The sequence below is a fragment of the Eptatretus burgeri genome, chromosome 5 (assembly GCF_056783735.1).
Source record: "Eptatretus burgeri isolate ZD-2024b chromosome 5, Ebu_testis_v1, whole genome shotgun sequence".
NCBI classification, from domain to species: domain Eukaryota; kingdom Metazoa; phylum Chordata; class Myxini; order Myxiniformes; family Myxinidae; genus Eptatretus; species Eptatretus burgeri.
Window position 1 is genome coordinate 106,394,977 of NC_140965.1, and position 14,253 is coordinate 106,409,229.

Here is a 14,253-nt window from a genome sequence, read left to right on the forward strand (position 1 = left end):
CGCTGGTCGCTCTGGTGGATCGGCGTTGACCTATTGCTGGTGCTGGTGGTGTCACATCGGGCCCCAGTGGGGATGGGGCTCTCGGGGTATCAGGGGCCGATGGTGGCGTCTGAAGGATCGCGCGCCTCGGTGTGCCTCGTCCTGGTGCTGCTGGCGTGTCTGAAACGGGTGTCGTCTTGCGCCGGGGTGTGCATACTGACGTCAGTGCCGGCGTGGGCCCCATTGGCGTCGCAGATGTCACGGGTTCGCTGTCGAGGTCAGGCATTTGCGGTGTTACAACGGGTGCAGGTACAGTGATGCGGGTTGCTTGATCATCATAGATAGACCGGGGTGGCAGCTGGTCATTGCGAACTGGGCTAAATTTGCGCAGGAATTTCCTGTTCCGAAGTGTGACTCTGCCCGAGCCGTCGATCTTGATCACATATTGGTCGTGTTGGCGTACCTCCACGATACTGCCTGTCTTGTCCCATTTTTTTGGGTGGAATCCTGTCTGGTTCTGTACGCGGACTAGGTCCCCTACAGCAAGTGGCGGAAGGCGTTTGGTGTGTTCTGCCCAGGTGTCGGCTGTGCGGATATGACGTTTGCGGAGGGCCTCCTCCCTCGCTTTCAGGGTCTCATGCCAAGTGTCGGTCTGTACTTCCCGGGGATAATTGGGATGAAATCGCGTATCGGGCGGCCGAAGACACACATTGCCGGGGAGATCTTCGTGTCAGGGTCAAGCGTGTTACGATATTGTAGTATCGCTCTCTGCACAGCGTCAGTGTCAAGTTCTCCCTGCGGGCTGGTGTTGTCCGTGATAAGTCGTTTCATTGTCTTAACTCCAATCTCCGCGCGACAGTTGCTGTGAGGGAAGGCCACCGATGACAAGCGGTGGTGTACGCCCCATCTGTGCAGGAATGACCTGGTGGAGGTGAACTCCGGTCCCCCATCCAACGCGAGCTCTTCTGGTGTCCCGTACATCACGAAGGCGCGACGTAAGTGGTTTATGAGTCCGGCGGCGCCACCCGTCGACTTTGAGATGATCGGCCAGTTCGAGTATCTGTCCACTGTCACAAGGTAGTGTGCACCCCTGTGTACAAAGAAGTCCGAGCACACTGCCTGAAAGGGGTAAACAACCGGAATAGGTGGAGTTGGTGCCGCTCCGGGCTGTGATGGTGCCATCCAGTGGCAGTGTTCGCAGTTTTTCCGAGTGGCGCTGATGTCGGCCGACATGCCTGGCCAGAATACAGAGGATTCTGTGCGGGCGGTCATCATTGATACGCCCTGGTGGGCAGCGTGTAGGGCGCTCAGCACATCGCCGCAGAGTGAGGGTGGTATGACTACTCGGTCCTTGTATAGGATCACTCCATCTGTCGATGTAATGTTCTCGCGGTACTGGTGATAGTCGCGAATTGTCTCTGGCATCTCGATTTTTGAGTCGGGGATGCCGTTCATTGTCATTCCCTCCAATATGTGCATATCGCCATCGCTGCTGGTGGCTTCCCTGACGCGATCCCATGTTACTGATCGCAATGATTCGAGGCCCGCGGCACACCATGCCAGGTTGTCCTCCTCGACGTCGTCGTCAAACTCCGGCTCAGTTTGGCGAAGGAGGGACAGGACGTCGGTGTGCGTGCTTGGTTAGAGGTGGGTCGCTATGGTGGCATTGTCATCTGGAAGGTTCATGAGTGGAGGTCGCGTGGTGCCAACCGGCCTGCGCGACATGGCATCTGCCGCCTTGTTCTTCATGCCCGGGATATGTATGATGCGGAAGCGATAACGCAGGGTCTTCTCCTTGAGGTTCCTGAGGCGGGGGTTGGGTATGTCGTCAAGTGCTCTGTCCGAAAGGAGTTTGAGCAGTGGTTTGTGGTCTACTGCAACGATCAGGTTCTCGCAGCCCAGTACGAAGTAGCGCGCCTTGTCCAAGGCGTCCGCGACTGCGAGAGCCTCGCCCTCTAAGGGCGCGTATCTGGATTCTGCCGCGTGTGTGAATCTGCTGCCGACCAGGGTTATTTTCCATCCATTAGTGCAGCAGAATGGTCTAACTGGCATGCATCGGCAGTGCTTTTGAAGCAACCAGAATCCGATTCCCTCCTTCGACCAGTCCGTGGCGATGCATGTTGGCTTAGTTTTGTCAAATATGCGGACACCGTGTTCGATTTCTTGTACGATCACGTCTTTCGACTCGCGGAATATGTCCTCTAACTCCATGGACCACTGGAAGCGTTCTCCACTTTTCAGGAGCTTCCGGAATGGCTGCATTCGTTCGGCCATACTAAAGGCGTATGCCACCTGGTTGACAAGCCCGAACCACGATCTGACGTCGGTGATGTTACGTGGTTGTGGGAAATCGTGGATTGCTTCCAGGTAGTGGCTGCACGGTCGCACGTCGGTCATGGTGATGTTGAAGCCCGCAAAGTCCACCGTGGGTGCGCTGAAGACAAACTTCTCCGGGTTGAGGATGATTCCATTCCGGCCGCATATATCCAGCCATTGGACCGCCTGGAAGTAGCTCCCCTCAATCGTGTCTGACCATAGTAGCGTGTCATCTACGCACTTGGTCTTGTTACCAATGTCCGCGACGATCTCATCATATCGTCATGAGTAACCGTCCCCCGATGCCATATACCCTTGTGGGGCAGATAGGTACCGGTAGCGCCCCCATGGAGTGATGAAGGTCGTCTTGTGGCGGTCGTCCTCGTGTAGGCGGACGCTATGGTAACCGTTCCATGCGTTGAATACTGTCTTGCGCTTCCCGTTAGGTACGCGTCTCGCCTGGTGGAACGGGGATTGGGTGTGGTGGGTCTCGCGGAACGCATGCTTGTTCAAGGCCTGAAAGTCGATGGTGCGTCGCGGCTTGCCATTCTTTTTCACGCAAATTACCATGCGGTGACACCATGTCACCGGCGTGCCGATGGGTACTTCCTCCAACACGCCGAGCCGAACGTCCTGGTCGAGGCCTGCTTTTACCTCATCTTGCCAATGTATGGCCATGGAGATGGGAGTGTGATGGGCAACCAGTGTCGCGTTCTCACTGAGCATAAGACGTAGTGGCGGGCCGGTCATTCTCGGTAGTGGCTGGTGTGGGCACGTGTTGAATGTGCTCTGAGCATACATCCTGAGTAAATGTGACTGTAGTGCCTCTCTGTTGGCCTCGGTCGCTGGCATGGGGAGTGCGTTCGGCTTGGTCGGCGGCTCCGCGCGTCGCGGGCAGTCGCACAATTCCGAGGTCGTCAGATTCACCTCTCCGAGTGTCGGGAATCTGTCCGAGATCATTCCCAGGTCCATGCAGGCCGCGCGGGAGAGGAATATGCGGTCTGAAGAGTCCGTCACGTACGCGATTTGGCGCGTCTCCAATCTCCGAGCGTCGTCACTGTTACCGGCGAATCTGACTACCACGGCTCCGAGGATACGAATTCCTTTGTTGTTTGCAGCCTTCATGGTCATGGATACAGGTATGAGGTCCTCAGTACTCAGGCCCATTTGTTGGATGACTTTAATGCCGATCAGGCAGCTCTGGCACCCCGTGTCTGCCATAGCGGGTAGGGTTACCGCGCGGGTGTGTTTCAGGAGGTTAAAACCCAGCACTTTGTAATCCTCGCGCTTGTTGGTGAGAGTGAGGTTGACTTATGGCTGCGGGTCGGATATGCGTTTCATCCACTTATCGCACATATCATCGTACAGGTGGTGAGCGAGGGGAAGCGCGCGCATTTCGTCCTCTGTGCTGGCCATGGTGACCGTGCATAGCTCGACGAAGGCTGCCGTCTGCTCGTCGTACATCCCGTCGGTCTCCTTAGATGGGGGTCTTGCCGATCGGCCGCCAAGGCACGCCTTGTCGAGGTGATTCTGGCGGTCACACTTCCGGCACTTTTTACCGTATCCAGGGCACTCGGCGCGTCTGGCGCGCCATTGAGGCGTTTTGCCGTGGCCCACCTCGCCGCAGTAGATGCATACTCCTTCGGGCTTGGCCTTCCGTTTTTCCGGCCTGGCTCCTACTCTGGCGCGGACGTCCTGTCGCTTTCCCCGCCGATACGAACTACTGATCGCGTCCGTGCTCTGAGTGTCAAGCAGGCGCGATGCCGAGCGTTTTCCAGACTCTTTGGCCTCGATATACTCTATCATGTCCTTTAATGGCATGTCCTGGTTCTTCTCACCGAGTAGTTCAAGTTGTATTGCTTGGTCCGCGATGCCACGGGCAACCACGTTGCGCCATATCTCTTCCGTGAAGTCGTTGACCTGATCGCACCCCGCCTTGGTGCACTTCATTTCATACTTGAATGTGTCCGCCTGCCCCTTGATGCGGGTGTGGAACGACCGGACGGGCTCCTCGTGTCCCTGCCGCATGTTAGACAGGGCCACTCGAGCTACCATCGTGTTCTCCGTCCGGACGGCGAGCGCCTTCATGGCGGCGAGGACGTCTTCTTCATCGCTGCCCACGAGGCTCCTACCCGCCGCGCGAGTGAGGTCCTTTCTCAGCTCCTCCTCACAGCACTCCAGTAGCTGCGCGACTATGTCGGGTCCGACAAGCTCAGTACCTGTTTTGTATTCGCCCCAGCGGGTTATGAAGTACGACCAGGCCTCGCCCGTTCCGGCCAGTGCTATGGAGGGACGCTTGAGTTTCTCCATCTTGGCATTCGAGCTCGCCGCCCTGGGAGCGGCGACGTGCACAGTGGCGTGTATACTCAACATGGCGGCCACCACTGCCGCCTCTGCGTGTGTAGCCATATAGTCACAACCCTCGATCGGGCACTCTGCTTCCACCGGCGCCATAGGAACAGTTATTCTGGAGTAAACGTTCTATTTTCGGTGATGCACACGTGTGTACAGTGTCCTGGGGGCGAAGATTGGGTACAGTACCCGAGAAATCCAAACTCACTGTCGACGTTCTCGTGGTCCGTTTTCACCCAGTCGTGTCCTCCTCAGCACCGACGATCTTTACTCGACTGCATCAAGTTGTTTGATTATAAATAAGAACAGAGTTCAATTTGTTCGACCACTTTATTAGCGTGGAACGACAATAATCAAACAAGTATTGAACAGGTTGAAACGCCCACAACATCCCGAGCTCCGGCTCAGGCTGCACATGCGCACTGGCACAGGGGACCGTCGATATGTCGAAGTACCGTAAAGTACAATGTTCTCTACTTTCCAACAGATTTCATACCTCAATATTGTTTAAAAGCATTTGAAAGCAAATAAATAGAAATGACTGTGTAATTTGTGGACAAAGAGCGCCTATCCCAACATGAAAAAAATTGTTTCAGCATGATCAATACAGAAATGCCAGTGCTTTGTGATAGTCATGTGATGCACAGAGCTTTCTTTCACCACATACTGTATGTCCATGAATTATTGGAGTGGAATATTGATCACATTTCACAAGATGGGATTAATTATTTTTCTTCCACATATGGGTGATACGGGTCGATGAGCCATAATAGCAATGGGTCAAAATAATAGTGTGTTCAGTTTTTGTTCAGAATGAATGTCCGAGGTGAGCGCTCCACAAGTCTGCGCTCCACAAGTCCCGTTCTTGTTTGTCCATTTTGTCCTAATGTCGTCACTCCTTCATGTAGTCATGCAAAGTGTGCAAAAACAGTGATTTTAACATTTAGAAAATATAGAAAGAATCAATGAAGTGTTAAAGAAAACTAAACATGTGGAGTTGTATTTTCACCATCATGACAGTATTGCTGGTTGTTTTTGTTGGTCTCAAATAAATTTTTAAAAATATAACACATTAGAGAGTTTGATCGATGATTTAAACATTTTCCCAGAGGAAAACGTTCATCTAAATATTAGCATTAAGGTCATGATGTGATTGTGAAATTGCCAAGCATTAATTAGAATTCTGACATTGACTGAACCAAACAATCCCATTCTTAATAACTCAAAAATCTCTGGCAATATATTTAAGGTCTGCAAGCATGTGGGAGCAGATGGGACAGTTGGATTAACAGTCTTGATGAAGAATGTCATATTACGTGATGCAACAATTACGACTTTTAAAGCAAATGTGGAACAGTTTTCAATGGGGGTTCTATTAGGATGGAAATCAAGCACAGATGGGACAATTTAGAGGTAAATTTGGAAGGTGGACTGATTAATCTGGCAACGTGTGTGTGTGTGTGTGTGTGTGTGTGTGTGTGTGTGTGTGTGTGTGTGTGTGTGTGTGTGTGTGTGTGTGTGTGTGTGTGTGTGTGTGTGTGTGTTTACTTGGACATGGATATAGCATGTACCTGAGGTCCGAAAATGTACATTACAGTCTATCAAGAAAGAGCACACTGGTCTGTAAAGGAATGGTAATTTTCATGCTGTTTTTCAAAAAATGAACTAAAATAAATTATTACATTTATCTTAAAAACGATTACTTTACATTTCGCAACAGGATGCTCCAGCACAAGGTGGGGATAACCATGGGTGCAGGTCCGACATCTATCTTTGCGAATTCGTTCATGCATCGTGTTACGGTTGTGGAAATTTGCAATACACCAGAAAGGTCCTCATGTTAGATATATCGAGTAGTTCATGTGTAGTTAGTCCACACCCGTTGTTTAGAGGGAATATGTGTGATTCATCCGGGCTGCGACGCTTTGAGTTAGCCATTTTTCTTTACCTGTAGTTATTTTGGAACAACCACGCCATCTCAACAACCACGCCATCTCAACAACCACGCCATCTCAACAACCACGCCATCCACACCACAACGCCACTAAAGGAGCAACAAAACCAGCCCCACCCCAATTTCTCCTCCGATAAACAAGTTTGACGGTTGGAAACCAACTCGCGCCCCAATTTCTTTGGAATGTTCCTCCCTCCACCCACGCACCGCGAAGGGCGGGGCGGGCGCAGGAGAAATAAAAGGGCAAGAGGAGTGCCTGGAAAAGCGCGGGATAGCAGAGACTTGGGGCAGTCGGCGTGGTCTTGGTCCAAGTCTACCGTGGTCCAAGTCTTCGTCGTAGACAGACTTGGGGCAGTCGGGTGGAAGTCTGGTCCTAGTGGCTGTGGGGAGAAGGCGTCACGACCTTCCCACCGTTGCAAGGCCCGAGATCAGGCGCGGCTGTCCTAGTGGCCGTGGGGAGAAGGCGTCACGACCTGCCCACCATTGCAAGGCCCGAGATCAGGCGCGGCTGTCCTAGTGGCCGTGGGGAGAAGGCGTCCCGACCTGCCCACCGTTGCAAGGCCCGAAATCAGGCGCGGCTGTCCTAGTGGCCGTGGGGAGAAGGCGTCACGACCTGCCCACCGTTGCAAGGCCCGAGATCAGGCGTGGCTACGCTATTGCCTTGGGGACAAGACGTCGCGACCTGCCCACCGTCACACCACGAGGGTGCAGGTAGGACCCTTCGGTCTCGTGGGCCTTTTCGGTCATCCACGGCCAACGACCATAAAGGTCTACGGACCCCGTCTACCCCCTTGCCTGTGAGGGAGGTCTTTCTTTGTTTTTGTATGCATGCTGTGGCGCCGTGTCCTGCCAAGTAGAAACCGTGTAAGTGCTTGTAAATAACTGCAGGGAGCACTCGGTAGAGTGCAAAACCTCCGCCGCCAATACTGCTAGGTCACTCAAGTGAACCTGATATCCTATTCATTCAATTTGACGTCAACAGTGCTCACAGAGTTATAGTTTGCAACTTTCCCTTTTACTTTTAACTTTTACATACTCAATTCATTCGTCATAACTAGATTCCTTGAGACACAAATTGATTTAACGTGGGTATATCCACCTGAAGTTCCAAAATCAGCCGCAATTATAATTCTGGCATGTTTTTTTGTTGGAAATCACTTATAAACATGTAGACATACAAAAAAGAAAAAATCGAAATTTTGTTGAAAAAAAATTTGCAAAAATTTTTTTCTCAATATTTTTTTTTGGGGGGGGCGGTGGAAATCACTTAAAACATGTAGAAATGCAAACAAAAGAAATCGAAATTTTGTTGAAAAAAAGTTGCAAAAATATTTTTTTCTCCAACAATTTTTTTTTTTTGGGGGGGGGGGGGGGTTGGAAATCACTTAAAACATGTAGAAATGCAAAAAAACAAAAAATTCAAATATTTTTTCAAATTGGCCGCCATAGCAGCCATATTGGATTTTGGACCAAGTCCAAAATCTAATGGCATGATCCTTGGACCAGACCTAATCCGTCCTTGGACCAGACCTTGGACCAGATCGAAATCCGTCGAGGAGTTTTTCCGTAATACTGTTCACAAACAAACACACAAACAAACAGAAAGGGGTGAAAACAGTAACCTCCGATCTTCGATGGCAGAGGTTAATAATTATAGTTGGTCGTATTGCTTTTGCATTCTATTTGTTGCTTGTATATTGCATGGCTGCCTTGCTTGTGTTGTGTGTGTAATTGAAATAAATGTGCTTGTGTGAAACGTTTCCCGTTCGTTGCATCCTTTCCCCACTGGAAGTGCCATCTTGCATCATGGAATGAGCAGTGGGTTTTGAACGCCCGGTAAACAGAAACACATCCGTTGAGGTCGGCGATAACACCGCTCGGTTATCACTGTAGCACGGAAAGGACCGCTTCAGCCGTTCGTGTCCTCGGCCGACCTGCGGCGAGGTACGATCGCCCGGTCGACCACTCGCGCAGGTACTTAGGTCGGTCGAATTTGGCGAGCAACCCTATCCTGCACGGGTGGGCAATTGGCACGATCGTGGTGAGGTTAATCCCCGCCCGTGACTGGCTCCTGGCGGTAGTTCCAGGAGAGTCACGACTGAATTGTCTGTCCAGTGGGCGACGCGGCTGCCATTCGTGGTACGCGGCCGATCGCACGCCAGGCGGGCCAGAATTCGCAACAATATGTAAGCGCTTTATTGGGTTGAGAAAATAACATCTGAAAGAAAGTGCAAAAACATTTCTATATTCATTCGTTATATATTGGCAATTATTAATTTACCCCTCTGCTCTTCCAACCAAAGAGCTAACCTTGTGCAGCTTTAGCTTGGTTGCTTTATTGAACTTTCTTTGGCTGGAAGAGCATGGGTGTTAATTATAGAAAACCTAGCCACCTGGGGTAATTGATAAGGTGAGACCTTCAATTACGGGTGAGAGACATGATTGGGTCTTGTTATTAGCCCACGATGGACTTGTTCCGAAATGGGGGTTTATGGATTTGGTCTCAATTTCCATGCCCGTGAGTCCGTGCATCCGCAAGCAGATCTTGGACATGTACGGACCGATTTTATTCGTACTTGGCAAAAAGATAACACGTGATGGTATGCATATGCACATCGTGTTTTTTTTTTGCTGACTAGTGTCCATTTTGTGACTTAAACGTTTCCCCCAAACATTTTCTGAACATGCTTGGTCTGATTTTATTCAAACCTGGAACAAACAAAGTACACAACGGCATACACCTGTCCCTCACTTTATTTTGCGATTTTATCAAAGATTGCCAACTTGAAGACTGGCGACCATTTTAGTTGTTAAAAACAACCAGTATCGAACACATCCTCAACCATTTCTCAGACGTGCATTTACCGATTTTGTTCAAATGTGAAGCACAGATAATGAATGATGCCTGACATAGTTAAGTCATTTATTTTTGAGACCAGATCCAAGATGGCCGACTAGTGGCCATTTTGTTAGTTAAACGTGTCTCCAACTATTTCTCGGACATGCATGGTCTGATTTCGTTCAAACATGGCACAAGCACAGTTCATGATGGCATACATGGACATCTCACTTTGTTTTGCAATCTGAATAAAGATGGCCGACTTGTAGACTGGTGGCCATTTTAGTTGTAAATAAATATGGGCTCACCCTTCAACTCTGTCCAGCAAAATTACTAAAACCACAGGGGCTATGTATGACATTTTTTGTCTGTTTTTTTTCTCCTTTATATGTCAACTGTTTTTTCCATTCCACGTTGTACATGTTCGGGAGCCTCGATGCTGCGCATTTCTGTTTACGCTGTCGCTGATTCGCCAAGTAAAGAAACCGGTCTGGTGGCCGAGGGAGGCGTATAGCATTGGAAACCATTGGGACGTGTAGCATTAGGATAGCAATGCACGTGTAGCATGTGTAGCACTGAGGGGGAAGTGTAGCATTGGGATTGTGATGTGTATCCCAGGTCATACATGGTCTCATCAGCGATAGAGAGGGTCTTGCGTATAAACAAATATCATCTACTAAAACTGGTGGAGTGTGCTCCTGTAATCATGCCTGACTGAGTCGTCTGCAGTGGATTACAAGCCTGGAGTGTGGATCTCCCTCAACCAGAGGAACGGATTTGGTTTTGTGAGGTAGCGCTGAACAGCTGTCTTGAATCCCTGGAGGGAAGAATGAGACTAAACAGACTGGGGAAGTTGGTTCCACAGGCTAGAGAAAAGAAGAACAAATGAGTGGACATGAGCAGCGAGCCTGTAATTTGGAGTTCAACAAGAAGAGGGTTACTCGCAGACCACAAGTGCCCTGTAGAAACCTGGTCGGGACAGAGCCAGGAGAGGGCAGAGACTGCAAGACCAAAAATGGGGTGATAGAATACAGAGAGGACACCAACCTATCTGTGATGTGAATATACTGTATTCATATTCTGTTTTCGCTTTATTGACAAAGACATCTATTCCATCAAATTACATATCTACTGCAATCTGTCTTAGATCGTTACAAAATAATATGGGCAAGCTATTTCCATAAGGAAGAGTTTTCTACAGCCACTGCGAACAACCATAGGTACAGATGCTGCCACGATAATGTTGAAAGATGAAACCTGAAAAATATAATGAAAGATATATCCGTTAGGTGACATCTTTGTTGCTGTTGAATTGCCACGAACATGAATTACTGAAATACAAGTGCTCCAAACGAAATTGCCAAAGCCCTTTGGCTCAATGGTAATTTCCTTATAATTGCTGAGAATGGGGAAATTCTTAAACAAAACTATAATAAAATCCAGTTTTTATTGTGTGGAGAATTTTCTTGCCTTGCATTCACTGATAATTATTATTCTCAGAGGAGTATGTTCTGCTACCACTGTTACAACCACATATGCTAGTTGCTGCCCACCATAACTCTATAGTTCATATCTGCCACTAGACAGTCAAGAGGATTTGATTGTCTCAGCTTTATGATCCATTTTTCGTCTTGGGCGGACATGTATTTCTGGCTCAAAGCTATTGTTCATTCACACCACACACCCAATGATCATGAGGTCATGACTGAGTATACATATGGCTTGGGGAAAATCTTTTATTGGACTGAAATTAATAAAAAAAAATCAAAAAAGGCATTCACTCTTAAAATAATTGGATAAATTAAAGTGGAGAGGATCCAGGGAAGGAATTTGTACTTTGTAATCCAATTATTCAACACCTGTTTGTAGATAATTTAATTAAGTTGGTTTCCCTTTGTGGAAGCACTGTGCCCGGTTTAGCAAAAGGAATTTAAACCTGGTGATTGTGGACACCAAGCTGTTGTCCAGCGGCAGCTGCCGAGCATCGCCTCTTGGCAGGACTCCAGAGACATCACCATGAAAATTGTTAAAATTCGATCTACTTGCAAAGTGGTGGCCAGAGATGGTGCCAAGCTATACAGTGTCTCATGTTAATGAGCAAAACAACACACCTAGCCGCAGTCCATGAGGGAAAGGATGATGTACCCAGTCCTCAAACCAGGGAGATGAAGTTGAGAGTATGCTCAGGAACTGGCAAGAGCTTGTCTGAACTGGAATAAGAGACAGCTAGTGAGCAATCATGTGCAGCCTGTGACTTCTGGCTGCATCATGTTCTGGGGGCACAGCTGGGCCACTGATGCAATGCCCTCTATTACCAGTACACTGGTACACATTTCACAAACCTCAAAAGGATGACAGACTGAGTCAACCCCACCTGGTGTTAATTTAACAGAAAAACAGGGGCTCAAACTCAAGAGCCGAAGATCTTAAGCCAGCCACCTTAACTATTAAGCCAACACTAGGCTTACAATAAGAAACAAACAGAATGGCATTGATATCTTGTTAGACACTCAGATCTGTTAGACACTAGATCAGACACTGGTCTGATCAGAACTGGAAAATATAGTCTGATGGCATGAAACTGGGCATGAAATGGGAGGAGAGAAGCACAGACAGAACAGAGCCAGGGCGAGCCAATTAGAGTCAACAAAGCCGAGCAGAATAGCCATAATGGCTTGAAGAATGACTGCAGCTGGGGCCAAGAAGATTCACTAAAACCGCCCTGGTCAGAGGCACGAGTGCATGTCACTAGGGCAAACTCTGACTGAGCTATGCACCAAGAATGGCTTTCACACCCTAAATCATTCCTATGCCGATTGGCTGTGCCGCATGTGCTGTGTGGTCTTGGCTTTTTTATCGAATGCTGTTTGGTCCAGACATTCAATGATATCATTTTGGATGAGCGGTTAACCAATGTTGGCGAAATTCCCTCCTCATCCTCATTTCCACCTTCAGCATAAAGTCAAATTCTGAAGCCTCTTTGGTGTTGCCACCCACCAGCCAAAGAACAGAGCTCCAAAATTCAATCCCACCTTTGTGTTCATACGCCTGGCTTTTGCTTTTATGTTGTTTTGTGCATCAAAACCTCGATTCAGTTATTTTGTCAGTTTGCAATTCGACAAATCGAACGATAATAATGTTGCATCGCTGGGTTAATCAACATTGAGCAAGCAGTGTGCAATAATTTGAAAGTAATTGAAATGCAAGTACCATTGGATTACTGGTGTACAGTGGATTATTGCAGTGGGAACCATTTATTGATGGCAGAGTAATATGTGTGTCCTCCAATAAATGGGGACTGACAAGATGGTCTAGAGGAATGCACACTCACCTCTAATCCACCTAGCCTGGGTTTGAATCCCAAACTCAGATGTGAATTGTCACGTCGGTATTTCACAGGCAGGGTGATTCATAAATATGTGTGCCACCCCTCGGGTGGACGTTAAACTGCTGTCCTGTCTGCCGACATTAGTTGTTGGATGTTAAAGATCCCACGCTGTCCTTTCCAAAAAGTAGGCAAGAGGAGGAGAAGCTAAAGGCATCCGTGGTTTGCCGAGCAATGACCGTGGTGTTCGGGACGGTGCTCACGGGTGCGTGTTTAGACCTGGCAGGGGGTCCTTCTGGTGCACCCAGAACCGACGGGGTGTGATGCAATCAATGCAAGCTCTGGTGTAAGCTTAGGTGGCTGGTTTTGAGCCGGTGAGGCAGGTGGGGTAGCAGGTGAGCCTGTGCAGTGGGGGAGTGATGTCAGACCACCGATGAGCAGATCCTGACTGACGCTGGTGATCATGTCCACGTCCGAAGAGGTGTGTGAAGCGACGTTGTTTATGGTCGTACCAGGACCAGGAGTGATCTCGGGGGACCCTATGAGGGTCGACTCAGTGTCCAGATTTATCAACGCGTCATGCACGGGGTGTGTATTCATGACTGCGGTGTGGGGTTAAAAAGGGGAAAATGGAAGAGAGGAAGATACATTAGAAAGAGACAGGCCATTGTGGGGGAAATGTCAAGCTGAGACCGGATTGGCTTCAAATGTTTTGTATTGAGATAGGTGCAGTGAGTCATGAGCAGCTGTCCGCTCATGACAATGTGGAATTGAAAGAGCTGGAGGCTCAAGGCCAGCAGCGGCTGCAGGAGGGAGCGAGCAGGCCCTATAACATCTTCACATGCAACTGCATTTGGAAACACAATACCCTGGTATTTAAATTTATTTTACAGCAGCCTTGGAAGGTCCTGGTCCCCGGTCTGCAGAATTGGGACACTGGAGGGGGTTGATACCTCGGGGAACTATGGTGGTCCTTTCAGGGCACCTGTAATGTTGTGTTATGCGGAGCACGAGGTGGAGGTGTTGTGGGCTGCATCTTGGCAGCAGCACCACCGACGGCTGATAAGGGCCTAATATAAGGAGGTGACCGCCATAACAACCTCTCCCTCAGGTAATGACTCGCTATGCTGGGATGATCCATGGATGTGAGTCCTTCTTGCAAGGACCAAGGATCTGTGTACCGCCACCAGACAACCAATTGGAAGATCTATGGAATGTTGTGGAGTTTAATGGGAATTTTTGGGAAAGGTCCAGATGGGCCAGCATCACCTTCCATAGATAATCCACCATGATTTAATGGGTTCTCAGTTTGGGAAGCGAGTCCTGGGTTTAAATTGGGAGTTTATTGAAGAAGATTGGCTGCAGCAGGCACCTCCCCAGTAATAATTCAAAATGCTAAATTTACCTTTCCCCATTGCCACGACTCACCGTGCATTGCTTTTGGGGGAATACAGGTGAGTTGAGGAATTGGTACGGGTGATGTGGAAC

At 49.0% G+C, this 14,253-nt stretch overlaps 1 pseudogene; it reads left to right on the top strand.

The window, feature by feature from the left end:
- The window catches only part of LOC147027115 (uncharacterized), a 46,715-nt pseudogene extending 32,871 nt beyond the window's left edge, over window positions 1-13,844 (top strand).
- The last annotated feature ends 409 nt before the right edge of the window (window positions 13,845-14,253 follow it).